At 40.2% G+C, this 15,107-nt stretch overlaps 1 long non-coding RNA gene across 1 annotated transcript; it reads right to left on the reverse strand.

Moving 5' to 3' along the window:
• Positions 1-6,909: 6,909 nt before the first annotated feature.
• On the reverse strand, positions 6,910-8,410 carry LOC108955119. Its single transcript, XR_001981236.2, has 3 exons — positions 8,200-8,410; positions 7,124-7,204; positions 6,910-6,964 (listed from the first exon to the last, which is right to left on the reverse strand). It is a non-coding gene; the product is annotated as an uncharacterized LOC108955119 (long non-coding RNA).
• Between the last annotated feature and the right edge of the window lie 6,697 nt (positions 8,411-15,107).

The following is a 15,107-nucleotide window of genomic DNA, read 5'->3' on the forward strand; positions in this document are numbered from 1 at the left end:
TTGGGGTTGTAATTATTAAATGGAGGTTGCGTCATTCCTTTTATATTTAGTTTCATGTAATGTAATTTTAGCATAGTTTAGTATTTCAATTGTTGATGTAAATGCTACAAGAGAGGAGAAGCCATTGGAGGAGCCATTAAGTCGGTGAGCTCTATGGGCCCGGTGTTTGAAGAGTTCAAAGATTGAAGAAAAAGTGAAGAGTAAATTCCTATTATTAAAACATTAAAATGGCTAAATGGGTCTCTTTGGTTCGAGACTCATTGAACCATAATTCCATGATCACCACGTAGGATAGATGTTTATGTGATATCTATTTATTTATTGTGTTTATGTTATTGTGCATGTTAAACCGATTAATGTGCAAAGTGAGACCGTTAATAGCGACCAAAATCTCCTTAAAAATAAAATTAAGTCGAAACAGGTTTCGGACTTGTGGCCTTTCATCGTTGTGGTTTGATCCAATATTATAATGGTTAACTAACCAGCTATGGATACATAGGGGTTAATTACCATTCATAATATTGGACCACTCCATTATGCATGTGATGCTGTGGGGTTGGAGCTAAATGATTTCTAATAATTGTCAGGTAAGGAAATCGTTTGTGTTTTCAATACTTACATGAGACGATGGGTGAGACTTAATTATGATTATGATGCCAATAACTATTAGGTGAGGCTTTCATGGTCTAGAGGCCGAAATTATGATTGAGACTCGCATATGATGCGTTGAACAAGTTGGTTCACTCACTAAGTTCATAGGACACTAATAACTATTAGGTGAGGTGGACTTTGGGCTACTGGGACTCCATTCACCACTAGTAATATTTACCCAACAAAGATTACCGCTTCCCATCTTAAGGAGTATGGGATTCGAATATAAATTTAGTTAGAGGATCTATTTCATTTAAATGCCAAAATGAAATAGTTATTTTGAAAAGTACAACGGCTAACAATTTATTTTCTGCAACAAATATATTATTACTTTGAAAATGGTGACTACAAACCCACTTGCTTCTATACTTGACAAGAATTGTTTGACTGAATCCAATTTTACTGACTGGGTGAGGAATTTGAGAATTGTTCTCAATTTAGAAAAAATTGGGTATGTGCTTGTTAAAAAGATACCAACCTCCTTTCTTGAGGGTGGGACCTAAGAGGAGCGTGTCACTTATGATAAGTGGCATGGCGATGACTTAAAAGTTAGGTTATATATGCTTGCTTCGATGAATAATGAATTACATAAGAAGTATGAATCTAAGGAAGATGCTAGGTTGATCATTTTGCACTTAAAGAAATATTTTGATGAAAATGGTCGAACCTCTAGATATAAGATATTTAAGGCATTGTACCGTATAAGGATGGCTGAAGGATTATCGATTAATGATCATACTTTGAAAATGATCTAGCACATTGAAGAATTGGCTAGGCTAAATCTCGTTAGGGACAACGAGTTAGCTGTGGATTTGATCCTCTAATCTTTACCTGATTCCTTCTCTGGTTTTGTCCAAAACTTCCACATGCATAAGATGGAGAAAACTCTCTTTGAGTTACATAGCATGCTAGTAGTTTATGAGAAGGAAATGCACAACACGAGACCAAATGTAGTGGCTATGGCTAAGGCTTCTTCTTTAAAGGGTAAGACTGTTTTGAAGAAAAAGAAATGGAAGAGGCCTGTCAAACCTGTTGTGCAACCAAAGCCCAAGATTGATAAAGGGAAATGTCATTACTGTGGTGTTAAAGGACACTAGAGGAGAAATTGTAGGAAGGACCTCGCGACCTTGAAGGTCAAGCCCAAAGACCAACTTTATGAAGGTATGGTGTCTATGCTTATTGAAACTAATCTTATGGTTAGTGTTGAATCCAGCTCATGGGTTTTAGATTCTGCTACAACTTCACATATTTGTATGTCTTTGCAGAATCTGGAAATAAGTAGGATAATAGGGTGAAATGAGATTGTCCTGAAATTTGCCAATGGAGCAAGAGTTGTTGCATTAGCTATAGGGACTTTTCATTTATGTTTGCCTTCTGGAAATGTATTGGTTTTAAAGAACTGTTTGCATTATAAGAATGCTGTTAGGAACATTATCTCTATACCTCGTTTGGGTAAAGAGAATTATGAATTTTCTTTTGTTGATGATGTATGTTCTATTTATCATAATAGAAGATATATTGGTTCTAACTTATTAACCAATAATCTTTATACCATTACAATGTCCGATAATGCGATTACCGATGTCAATAAGTAAAATAGAATTGATATAAATGCCATAACTAATAAACGCCCTAGAAACGGTCCAAATAAAAAGTATGTTTGGCATCTCCGATTAGGTCATATTGGAGAAGACAGAATTAACAAGTTGAGTAATGATGGGTACATTGATCCATCAAATTTTTAGTCATACTCGACTTGTGAGGCATGTCTTCTATGAAAAATGACCAACGCGCATTTTGTGGGACAAAGTGCACGAACTGCTGACATATTAGGATTAATACATACAGATGTATGTGGACCAATTAATGAAACTGCTAGAGGTGGTTATAATTACTTCATTACCTTCACCGATGATCAGTCACGATATGGTTATTTATACCTCATGAAATATAAATCTAAATCCTTTAAAAAGTTCAAGGAATTCAAGACTGAAGTTGAGAAACAAATAGGAAAATGTATTAAGGCTCTTTGATCATATGGATGAGGTGAATACCTTAATACTAAATTCCTGGACCATCTTAAAGAGAATGACATTTTATCACAATGGACACCTCCTGGAACTCTAGAACATAATAGTGTATCTGAATGAAGAAATTATACTTTATTAGATATGGTGCAATCTATGATGAGTTACACCGATTTGCCAATATCCCTTTAGGGATATGGCCATTGAGATAGTTGTATATATACTGAACAGAGTGCTGTCCAAATCTGTTCCAACTACGCCTTATGAGATATGGCATAGTAAGAAACCTAGTCTTAATCATATTAAGATTTGGGGTTGTCCAGCTTTCGTGAAAAAGCTAAAAATAGAAAAATTGGAGGCAAGATCTGAACAAGGTCGCTTCATTGGATATCCAAAGGAAACTCTTGGATATTATTTCTATTTTCATTCATACCAAAGAATTTTAGTAAGTAAGCACGCTTCTTTTTTGGAGAATCAGACGTCCAAGAAGGTGGTGCTAGGTGGAAAATAGTCTTACAAAAATAAAATAATGAAGTACTAAACAATCAAGTTCAGATACCAATTTCTGATTCAGTGGGAGCTTTTGATACACAACCTCTTAGGAGAAGTGCGAGAACGTCTCACCCACCTGCTTGTTATAGACACTCGGTTGATCATATTGAACCTTTATTCATTGTGAATGATAGTGATTAACCTGGTGATCCTAAAACCAATGAGAAGGCGATGTCGGACATCGATTATGGTAAATGGCTAGAAGCCATGAAATCTGAAATGGATTCAATGTATTCCAATGAAGTTTGGACCTTAATTAACCTGCCTGATGGTATTATACCAATTGGCTGTAAATGGATCTTCAAGAGGAAGATGAATGCTGAAGGTCAAATTGGAACTTACAAAGCATGGCTAGTGGCGAAAGGATATCGTTAGAAAGAAGGAATTGATTATGATGAAACTTTCTCACCTGTGACCATGCTAAAATCCATTCGGATTATGTTGGCTATAGCTGCACACCTTGATTATGAGATATTCCAGATGGATGTCAAAACGGCTTTTCTAAATGATTTTCTCAATGATGACATCTATATGGAACAACCACGGGGTTTTGAATCCAATAGTGAAAAACTAAAGGTGTGTAAGCTTAAGAGATGTCAAAACGGCTTTATCTGTCACGCCTCAATCCTCGGGCATGCACACATCCTTCAACTTGGTCGATTTTATAATGCGATATCCTAGGCTTACGTATCACCGACCCTTTCATTTTCATATGCGCATGCGGAAGCAATTATAAATCCCTAGACAATAAAACGGTGGGATAGAAAAGCAAGGCCATAATTTTCATATTGAAATTCACAACCATACTTTCATACAAGCATCTCATAGTATATAATGCAATACTATTCACAAGGGTCTGGTTTAACACTTATCCACATATAATCAAGGTCTGACAAAACAGGATGAGATCTCAGTCCTCATCCCGGTCATACTCATGATCCTCCTCGTGGTCATCTTCTTCTCCAAAATCTTCTTCCTCATCCGGTTCCACATCAAGGTTCTCCTCTTCAGATTCCTCCTCCTCAGGCTCCTCATCAGAGTCCTGAAATGGTTATTCAATAACCATTGAGACCATGTCTCAGCAAGTTCTACCCCCTAAGACTCGATTAGTAAATCAATATGCTAACCGGGCTGCCTATGCACATACGAGTCAGATGACTTACCTTGGCTTCAGATTCCGCCTGCATATTAGCATAATTCAATATGCACCCAAGCAATCACATTACAGATCGATATCTCGATCAATCAACCTAGTCGATTTCATGTCAATCGGACCATTCATCGGTCATTTCAATTCAATCAATTAATTCACGACATCATATCAAAGCAATGATCAATCGACCTAATCGATTACATGTTATCTCGACCATTTCTTGATCGGCTCATCTTATACTATCTATAAGTCCACTCATATCAGGACTGCTCGCTCTAAGCTGATAAATAGATAGTATGGCTCGCACTAAGCTAATAGGGTTAAGGTATACTGCTCTCGCTAAGCTGACATATCGCCCGTAGGTTGATATAGTATACTGGTATATTACTCTCGCTAAGCTGACATATCGCCTGTAGGTTGATATAGTTTACCCCCGATGCTCACTCTAAGCTGATAAAGTGTACTGCTTGCGCTAAGTTGACATATCGCCCGCAGGCTGATAGAGTACACCAGTATACTGCTCTCGCTAAGCTGACATATTGCCCGTAGGCTGATATAGTATACTATTCTGATCATTCAATCAATTCCCTCTTTTATCATTCTCGATAAAATAGTTATGTGTGGGGACACGGTCGGCCTTAGCCAAAATATAATATTTTCCTTTTCCATAACTTCCACATTTTCTGTAGTTCACTCAAATATTTTTGGCATTATCAACCAATACCTAGTTATTTTTCAATTAATAACCAAAGATTATTCTATTAAAGAACAATTCCCACTTTTACAAATAATTCAATTCAGTATGAAATAAAGCTCAATTAAATAAACGGACTGCGCCCCGACAATCAGCATAAAATTCCGGTCATTAGCTATCCCCGCCTAATTTTCAAAAAGTAAATAAATAAATAAATAATTTCGAAAATTAATAAATAAATACTAAAAATCCAATTTAGGCCCGTAATTCCTGATTGGAGCTTGAAACGGGTCGGGAAAATCCCGGAGATGCATTCAATAAATAGAAGTACGTCTCTACTTGTTAATGACTAAGTCTAACCACCTAACATTAGGGGTGTAAATGGTTCGGTTCGGCTCGGTTTTTGAAAACCGAACCGAACCGAACCGTTTAAAAATTTCCGAACCGAACCGAATACAAACCGAACCGAAATTTCGGTTCGGTTCGGTTTTTTGGTTTTTAGCTTTCGGTTTTCTGTTTTTTTTTTTTTTTTTTTTTTTTTTTTTTTCAGCTTTCAGAAATTTCGGTTCGGACGGGCGGGCGGCTTACCTTCTGTATATGCTCCTTAAAAATTATTAGATCAATCCCTTTATCGATGCTCCAAAGGATCTTGACCCCAAAAAAGCCCCTTCCAAGAATGTTACAATGATAATGTTGGTACATTGCTGCTTTGTCATTGTGAAGTTCTTCAATGATACGATGTCGCAATGCTACTAGAAATGGTTAACAGCATCCATTTTTCTATCTGTTTTTATTGCTTTCTTAAAGTGTGCTTCCTAGTTTCTCAAAAGATGATCGAACCAGAACATTTTAACTCAAACCAATCACCAAAGAATCATCCCCTTCTCCTTTCCCCGTATTTCGATCTTTGAGATATTGCAATATACATCGAACATTCCAATCTTGTTCATTCAGTCAACATTAGTTAACTTCATAATATGCCAGATCAGGATGCTGAGATATTGTAATATATAGCAATGAGGGTTTAAAAGTCGACTCCCATGACGTCGCAAATCGTTGGTTCTAGGTTAGAACTTAGTTGTTACTCTTTGATATCCTGTTCGGCACTAATTGTATCGTCCATTTTCAAGCCGTATCCCCGAAGAAGAACTTGAATGATAACCATTTGAAATGGACCGGCAGATTAACTATATACCAGTTGAATCACTTCGCCTAGATGCAGACCGGATAACCAGCTACTGACAATGTAATTCATTGAGAAAACTAAAAGATCACACTTCTAAAATTAAGATCAACTGACAAATCATAGTACAGCTACTAGGAACCATTTAGACTTTCTAATGTTTTGTTTTTACATCTGCACCATGTCTTGGATAACACACGTTCAAATAAGTGAGCAGCGGATGCAGGTACATGACAATTTTTTTATAGTCACAAACTCGTTCATGACATAGCATAGTTTGTATGGAGCAGGACATATCCCATCCTGGAAAGGCACACATCCCATTCTTGGTAATAAAACAGCAATCAAAAGAACGAGAACAACGTGGGGATGTGATAAGTAAACGCCGATAACTAGGAATAGCTGAATGGGCCGAGAGGAAATACCGTTGAGAATCTGAATCATCATCCGTTGTGCATAATTTCCCCACAATATTAGTTCTATTGTGATCAAAAGTCAACCACCACCGTGGTCATACAAAGATACAAAGAAGCATATGCTAGCACAAATATGTATAAAGAGGTGCATTTCCGCCGGACGACATACATATTTCTATGTAAATGCCTCTTCGAATGTCACAGACTTGACCACACTCGAGATCTCGGTGAGGAGAGACTACGACAAGCTGTAGAATAAAATGTGATGATCCAAAGAATCTGAGAAGCCTGCATTATTTGTCGAAAAATAAAAATAAGGTTTAAGACTAGCAATGCAATAAGAACTAACAGCTTGATCTTTCCTATTAGATATCCCGATCACTCTTCCAATCCAAAAAATGCGCACGCTACTGTAAATGAGACAATTTAAATGAAAATAACACTTACAACAAGAAAAGCTAAGACCCTGCACTAGACAAGAATAGTGTAGATTTTTTTGGTCTTCAAAATAGAAAGATGGAAGGTCCACTGCAAAAATATATAACCCATATCGGTTCATATTCACCACGAAAGAAACCAAACAAAGACTGGACTATACTCATGAACGACACCATCGACAACAACTAAACTAAAAGCTTCTTGCACTAGGTCGGTTTACTACAAAAGTTTTGTATGTAGTTAATGTGGGCATGGTGGGAAGAACATTTGAAATTGTTCGAGCTATTTCAGCATATTTCTATAGGGAATATGGGTGGCAAAAGGAGCAAGGAAATTAGTAATCTAAACTCTTGGTGGACATTGCCTCTCACCCAAGAATGCATTGCTCAAACACCCAGAGCACCTAATAGATTGAACATGTAAAAGGATCTCGAAGGATATAAACAACACCATGATCTCTAAATTACAGAATAGCGGGGACCTGCAGCTACCCCTGATAAGATCTCCTAAAATAAAGTCCCTAATAGATTGAAATACACTAGGCTGAAAGAGTCGATTTTAGCATTAAGTTCTTCCTCGATTAGAAATACAACCTTGCACCGCAGGTAGCGAACTTGCAATACAGTTGACTAGTTGAGAGGCCATTAGCTACTAGTGCTCCATTTAGAATCAATTAAATCATGCTCTGTGGCTATTAGCTTATAATTCTGTTTTGAACTACCCATGAGAGAGAGACAGATAGAGGGGAGAGGGTGGAGAGAGGATTAGAAGTGGCCTCGCATTAAACTGAATCTAATCCAGCGAGAACACTCGCACCTCAAATACCGCACCTTTACACTAATTTCAAACAAAAATTCACCCATTTCTTTCACACCCTGTAATCCCAACCTCAAATTAACCTGAGTCTAATACAGTAGCAACACTCACATCTCAAATGCTGCACATTTACACTAACCTCAAACACAAACTCACCCATTTCTTCCATACCCTGTAATCCCAACCTCAGATTCTGTAGAAAGCGGAACACTAAGATTTGCAGACATTAAGAGAGAAAACCACGAATTCAAGAGACCTAAGAGACCCACCTAGACATCTTTCGAGACCAGATCAAGCCTAGCCTTAGGATTCTGATAGAAAGCGGAACCCCCGCCCACATTCCTAATCTCCCTCAAATGCCCCAAGTAATTACAACCGTCGTCCGGAAACCCAAGCTCCAGAATCTCCCTCCGATGGTAGCCGGCAAAGTGAAGATGGCAATGGGCTTCCAGAAATCGCCGAAGCCGCCGCCGCACGTCAAGCTCGAGCTCCCGAGCACGAGGTCGCCCCAGACAGCGTTCCTCGTCCCGCCGCTGGAGGGCTGATCTGCTCCAAGAACGCCGAGATTGCCAAGTCGGTGAGGTGAATCAAAGAGCTGGAACCGTCGGACGAGAGGATGAGTCGTGGCTGGAGGTGTATAGCCGGCAAAGTGAAGATGGCGGCCCTCGCCCCGAGCAGAGTGCACGCGGGACATGCTCTGTTGCCGTCGCCATCGCGAAGGAAGAGGGACGAAGGAGAGACTTGCAGAAGAAAGGGGCTTTGTCCCTCAATCGATCGCCATCGCCGTCGCCGTCGCAGTCGTCGTCCCTGCCGCCATCATCGTCGCAGTCGTCGTCGCCGTCGCCATCGCCGTTGAGAGAACTCAGACGGGAACCGATAAAAACCAAGAGACACGAGAGGACTGAGAGACGGGAGTCGGGAGAGAACCGAATTAGATTGATTTTATCGGTTCGTGCCTTTGTGGTTCGGTTTTCAGTTCGGTTAACCGATAAAAACCAAACCGATAAAAAATTTTCGGTTCTTGATGAAAACCGAACCGAACCGAAAAAATCAAATTTTTCGGTTCGGTTCGGTTCGGTTCGGTTCGTGGTTCAGTTCGGTTTTCGGTTCGGGTTCGACACCCTACCTAACATGCATCATTAAGTCACTAATTAAATTGTCCAAAACTAATCTAACCACCTAATTGCATTTAATTAAATCTAACCAACCCTTAAGCATAATTAGCAAAACTAAGAAAGCATTAGTGAGTAAAACTCACTTGATTAAAAGCGGGGACTAGACCACCGCGACGACGGCGTGATGGCGACGCAACGACGGCCGAAATCTGAATTTCCGGCAGCGTTGGCAGACACTAGGTCAGGCCCAAAGGCCTTGCAAGCCCACATCAATTTTCTGGGCTTGGGGCTAAACTTGCGGTTGGGCTTGGCTTCGCGGGCTTGGGCTTCTAATGGGCTGGAATGGGCCGAGCTGCTGCAGACTTGGGCTCAATGGAGTTGCTGGAGAGAAGATGGGCTGATCCACGAATGAGCTTGGCCGAAACTTGGGTTGTTGCTGGGAAAAGATGAAGGACGCGCGGCTTCGATTGAGGAGACTGGCGTGCAAATGAGCTTCGCTGGGCTCTTTGTTGACCGAACGTGGTAGCTTGGTGGAAGAGGCAGGCTACAGGGACGTTGATGCAGCGAGGAAACGTGGTAGCTTCGGTCTTCAGACGGTGCTGGCGTCAACAAGGCTTCAACTGTTGACTTGGGCAACAAAAGTTGGTGGACTTGGACGCGTGGGGCAAGCGTCGATGGTGGAGTAGCTTCTGCCGCGAGCTGCTTCGATGAAGCTAGATACGGAGGAGTCAACGTGGCTGAGGGAGCTCGCTTGTTGGTTGACTCGGCAGGAAACAAAGCTTAGTGGAGGATGGGCGTGGCCTGCAGAGAAGCGAAGCGGTGGAGCTGCAGGTGATGGCTTCCTGGCTTCGGTCAACAGAACATGGAGTCAGTCTCGATGGAAGACTTCGCGCGGATGGAATGGAGAGCCGGTGCGGTCTTCGACGCAGCCAATTGAGAAGAAAACCGAAATGAAGAGGGAATGAAAATGAAGAAGCAGCGAAGGAGGTTGGCGTGCACTCGAGACCAAAGGAGAGAGGGGTGGCACACGTAGATGGAGAAGCCAGCTAAGGGGGATCAAAAGTCTTAAATCTTAGCCAATACATTAAATGTTTTGGTCCCCACAAGCCCACAATGATTCTTTGTCCCCTAAAGTCCATGAAAGATTATCCTCTTGCCTCTTAATAATTTCTTGCATTATCTTCACAAAATAATCCAAATTGAAGTCCAAATTTCCAGCCCCATTCCTAATTTCGAATTTCACAAATTTGAGCTTCAATTTCATCCTTGATTTCTGCAAAATCGACGTCCAATTTCGATGTAGAAAAAGCCCACATAATTTCTACAGGTCGAAAATCTCTTTAATTTGGCCGATCCGAATTTCCGTTAATTTTTCGCAATATCCGAACTTATTTTCCGTAAAAATTCCGAAATCTCTGAAAATTATTTGGAAAATGAGTCGACGTTCCTAAAATAGATCGTGACATGACAGAATCTTCAATTTCTAAAATCGGACTTAAATTGGTGGTTGATTTCCATTCGGCGCGCTTTTAGCGTGACCTAGATTACCAGGTAATTTTTAGAGATTTTTAGGACAAATGACCTGTGGTCTATTTTCTTCGAACCACTATGAACTCACTTGACTAAATGGCGATTCTCGATTGTGGTGAAAATCTCAAGGTTTCAATTACGGGTATAGAGTACACAAAACGACAGAAAAATCGATATAATGCCGATCATCGAGAATTTTGCACTCAGGTGGAATCACCCACACTTTGATGACACATCTCAATTGAATCCACCTATCCTTGATCTTTGATCGATTTTGACAATGTCGTAATGACCCTTGCAAACTAGCACGATCGAGCAATCGACTTCTGGTCGAATTCTCAAGTCCTTTGTATTAAAATCTCTTAATAACTTCTCCAAATAGTCTAGTTATCTCACGAGTGATCGGCTCTGAGAATAGCATTATAGGTGCGTCAATGAAATGCCCGGTTTATTTAGCAGAAAAAAGAGTTGAAAATCTGAGATGTCACATTATCAAACAAGCCTCCAGAAGTTAGAATATCCGTTTTGATGAGGTAGTAAAATCATTTGGCTTTATAAAAAATCCGGATGAATCTTGTGTATACAAGAAGATCGGTGGGAGTGCAATTGCATTTCTAGTTTTGTATGTCAATGATATACTTTTGATTGGAAATGATGTACCAATGATATCATCAATAAAACTATTCTTGTCACAGAAATTCTCCATGAACGATTTAGGAGAGGCAACCTACATTTTAGGTATCAAGATCTATAGAGATGATCAAGACGATTGATCAGCATCTCATAGTTTACGTACATAGACAAAGTGTTAACATGTTTTGACAGGCAATGTTCCAAGAGAGGATTATTGCCTTTTAGGCAAGGGATCCGTCTTTCTAAGGAGATATGTCCCAACTGTCACGCTCTGATCCTCGGGCACGCACACATCCTTCTGCTTGGTCAATTTTAGAATGCGATACCCCAGGACTATGTATCGCCGTCCCTTTCGTTTTAGATAGCACATGCGGAAGCAATTATGACCCCCAGACAATAAAAATAATGGGATAGAAAAGCAATGCCATATTTTTCATATTGAAATCTATAACCAAACTTTTACAGAGCACAACTTAAAGTATTTCACAAGACTATTCACGACTTTCTAGATTCACTCTATTCACATATAAACAGGGTTCACAAAAGAGGATGGGATATCAGTCCTTATCCGGGTCGTACTTAGGATCCTCCTCGTGGTCATCTTCTTCTCCAAAATTTTTCCTCCTCGACAGGTTTCACCTCAGGGTTCTCCTCTTCAGATTCCTCCTCCTCAGGCTCCTCATCAGGGTTCTGAAATGGTTATTCAATAACCATTGAGACTACGTCTCAGCAAGTTCTACCCCACTAAGACTCAATTAAGAAACCAATACACCACATGATTGCTTAAGTACAACATGAGTCAGAAGACTTACCTTGACATCAGTCCCAACCTGCAATTCAAGATTATACACATATGCCTCATATATTGCATCAAGCAATAAATCGATTCACGACATTGGATCAAATCATTGATCAATTGACATAGTTGATTACATGTTAGTCGGACCTCTTCTAGGTCATTTACATCCCACTATATAACCTCCAATTGTACACTCAGTCACAGAGCTCAATTAATACTCTCGGGCATCGTTTTCGCCAAGGTGACATAAGTAACAGACAGTCTACATGCGTTCTTTAAGGCACCGTTTTCGCCAATGATATTTCTCATCATTGAACCACGCTCGTCATAGGTCACCGACAATCTACATGGTGTTCTTTAAGGCGCCATTTTCGCCAGTGATATCCTCATCACCAAACCACACCCGTCATAGGTCACAGACAGTTTACGTGCGTTCTTTAAGGCGGCGTTTTCACCAGTGATATCAATCACTAAACCACACCCGTCAATGAGTCACACCTGACTGGTCTTAGCCAAGAAAATTACCGTTTCATTCTTGAGACTCTCTCTACTTTAGCCCATCAAAGTATTATTGACGCTAAATAATTATAGTCGACCATCTACCAGTCAATCACTCAATTTCAATCAATTAGGAATAAATCCTCAAATTGCACAATTACATCAATTCCACACAACGTAGAGCTCAAATAAATAAACGGATTGTACCACGACAATCAGCACGAAATTTCGGTCGTTGACTATCCCAGCTTAATTTCCGAAAAATAAATAAATAAATAACTAAATATTAAAAATTAACAAATAATTATAATAAATCCAACTTAGGCCCGTATTGCCTAATTGGAGCTCGATAAGTCGGGAAAAATCCCGAGATGCATTCAATATATAGAATAAGCTATCCTCGAGCTAATTATACTAACCATCTAACTAATATGCAATGCAATTAACTAATAATCACTAATCCATTCTAATCTAACCACCTAATCCTACTTAATTAACACTAATCAACCCTTAAGTATAATTAGTCTACTAAGTAAGGATTAGTGAGATTACTCACCATAATTAAGCGTAAGTCGGATCAAATTGACGGGGACGACATGAGGATCGATTCTTCCCAAAGCAAGTCTAGGGTTCGGAGCTTGGAAACGCCTCAAAAGCGGGCCAAAAGGGTGCTGGAAACCCGCTTTCTAGCTGCTGTCCTTAGCTGAATAAAGTTGCTCTGGTGGCTGAGATGGCGAAGCAAGGCCGGCGGAGGGTGAGCGAGGCTCCGGTGAGGCCGAACGGTGGCCAAAGGTGGTCGGACAGCGGTCTGAGGTGGCCAAACGGAGCTAGACAGAGGCGACAAGAGCTGGACGGCGCTGCTAGGTGGCGAGAACACGAGGGGAAACAAGCGGCGGCTCTGTGGGGTGGTGCACGCGTGAATGGCAGAATGGTGGGTGGGGTGCGGTGGAGCAGACAGTGGTTCGGCGTGGTTGCGGCTCCTTCGAGCGATGCTGGTTGTTGCTTTTGTTTCGCTTTCCGGCTCGCACGATGAGGGAGAGAGAGTGTGGTGAGGATGGGATAAGAGAGAGAGAGAGAGAGAGAGAGAGAGAGAGAGAGAGAGAGAGAGAGAGAGAGAGAGAGAGAGAGAGAGAGAGAGAGAGAGAGAGAGTGAGAGAGTGAGGTTGAAAAGTCAAAAAGAAAAGTGAAGGAAGCAAAGTTGGAACCAGCATAAGCAAATCGGTGGGGGAGGGGTTCTCGCACGAGGGAAAAGAAAGAGAGAGAGAGAGAGAGAGAGAGAGAGAGAGAGAGAGAGAGAGAAGAAACTTGTGGCCAAAAAAGGAGGAAAAGGTGTTTGGCCAAAAGGGAAAAAGAAAAAGGAAATGGGAAGAAAACTAAAGAAAAGAATTTCCTAGAATAGAAAATTCTCATCTCATTTGCTTTTGAATAAGCTCAATGATTCCCAAAATAAATTTCAAATTAGAGCACTTGGTCCCCACTTGCGTTTCTGCATCCAATTTCCCTCTTGATTTTCTCTCAATTAACTCTCACAAAATCAATTGATGTCTCACTTATCAAATTGATTATTTTCCTCATCCAAGAATCCCTCATGCTTTTCAATTTTACAACCAAAATTAATCCCCGGCTTTAACTGAACAAATACGGCCTTAAACTGACTTTTTCCCAAAAAGTTTCGGTTGTCAGAAAAATCTTCTAAGACTGAGTCATGGGTCCTAAAATTCATTGTGACATGATAGAACCTTCAATTTCTGAAATTGGACTTGAATCAGCGGTTAATTTCCATTTGGCGCGTTTTTAGCATGACCTAGACTACCGGGTGGTTTTCAGAACTTTTTAAGGCAAATGAAATGAACCCACTCGACATATTGGCAACTCTCGATTGTCGTGAGAATCTGGAGGATTCAATCACGGACACATGGTACCAAAATGATAGTAAAATCAGATTAGTGTCGATCGACGAGAATTTTCCAATTTAATGGAGTCACCCACACATCTCAGTCGAACAGACTTATCTCTTATCTCAAATCAATTTTTAACTGTGCCGTAATAGCCTCTAAAGATAAGCACGGTCGAGAAGCTGATTCTTGATCGAATTATCAAGTCCATTTGCTTTAAAGTTCTTAATAACTTCTCCAGCTAGTCTAATTATCTCGAGAGTGATCAGCTTTGAGAATAACCCTATAGACGCGTCAACGAAATGCCCAATTAATTTAGTAGAAAACGGGTCGAAAATTTCAGGATGCCACACCAACACTCCTGAAGAAAGAGAGCGGATAGCAAAGATACCATATGCATCCGTTATTGGAAGTATAATGTATGCTATGCTATGTACTAGACCTAATATTGCGCATGTTGTAGGTATTACTAGCAGATATCAGTCTGATCTAGGAGAAGAGCACTGGATAGCAGTCAAGAATATTCTTAAGTACTCGCGAAGGACTAAGGATCTATTCTTGATATATGGAGAAGGAGAATTTAAAGTTGTAGCTTATACTAATTCCGATTTTCAATCGGATCCTAATGATTATAAGTTTACGTTTGGGTATGTATTTACATTCAATGGTGGTGCAGTTAGTTGGAAATGTTCCAAACAAAGTATAAC

This window comes from Eucalyptus grandis, chromosome 9 (genome assembly GCF_016545825.1).
Source record: "Eucalyptus grandis isolate ANBG69807.140 chromosome 9, ASM1654582v1, whole genome shotgun sequence".
Classification (NCBI taxonomy): Eukaryota; Viridiplantae; Streptophyta; class Magnoliopsida; order Myrtales; family Myrtaceae; genus Eucalyptus; species Eucalyptus grandis.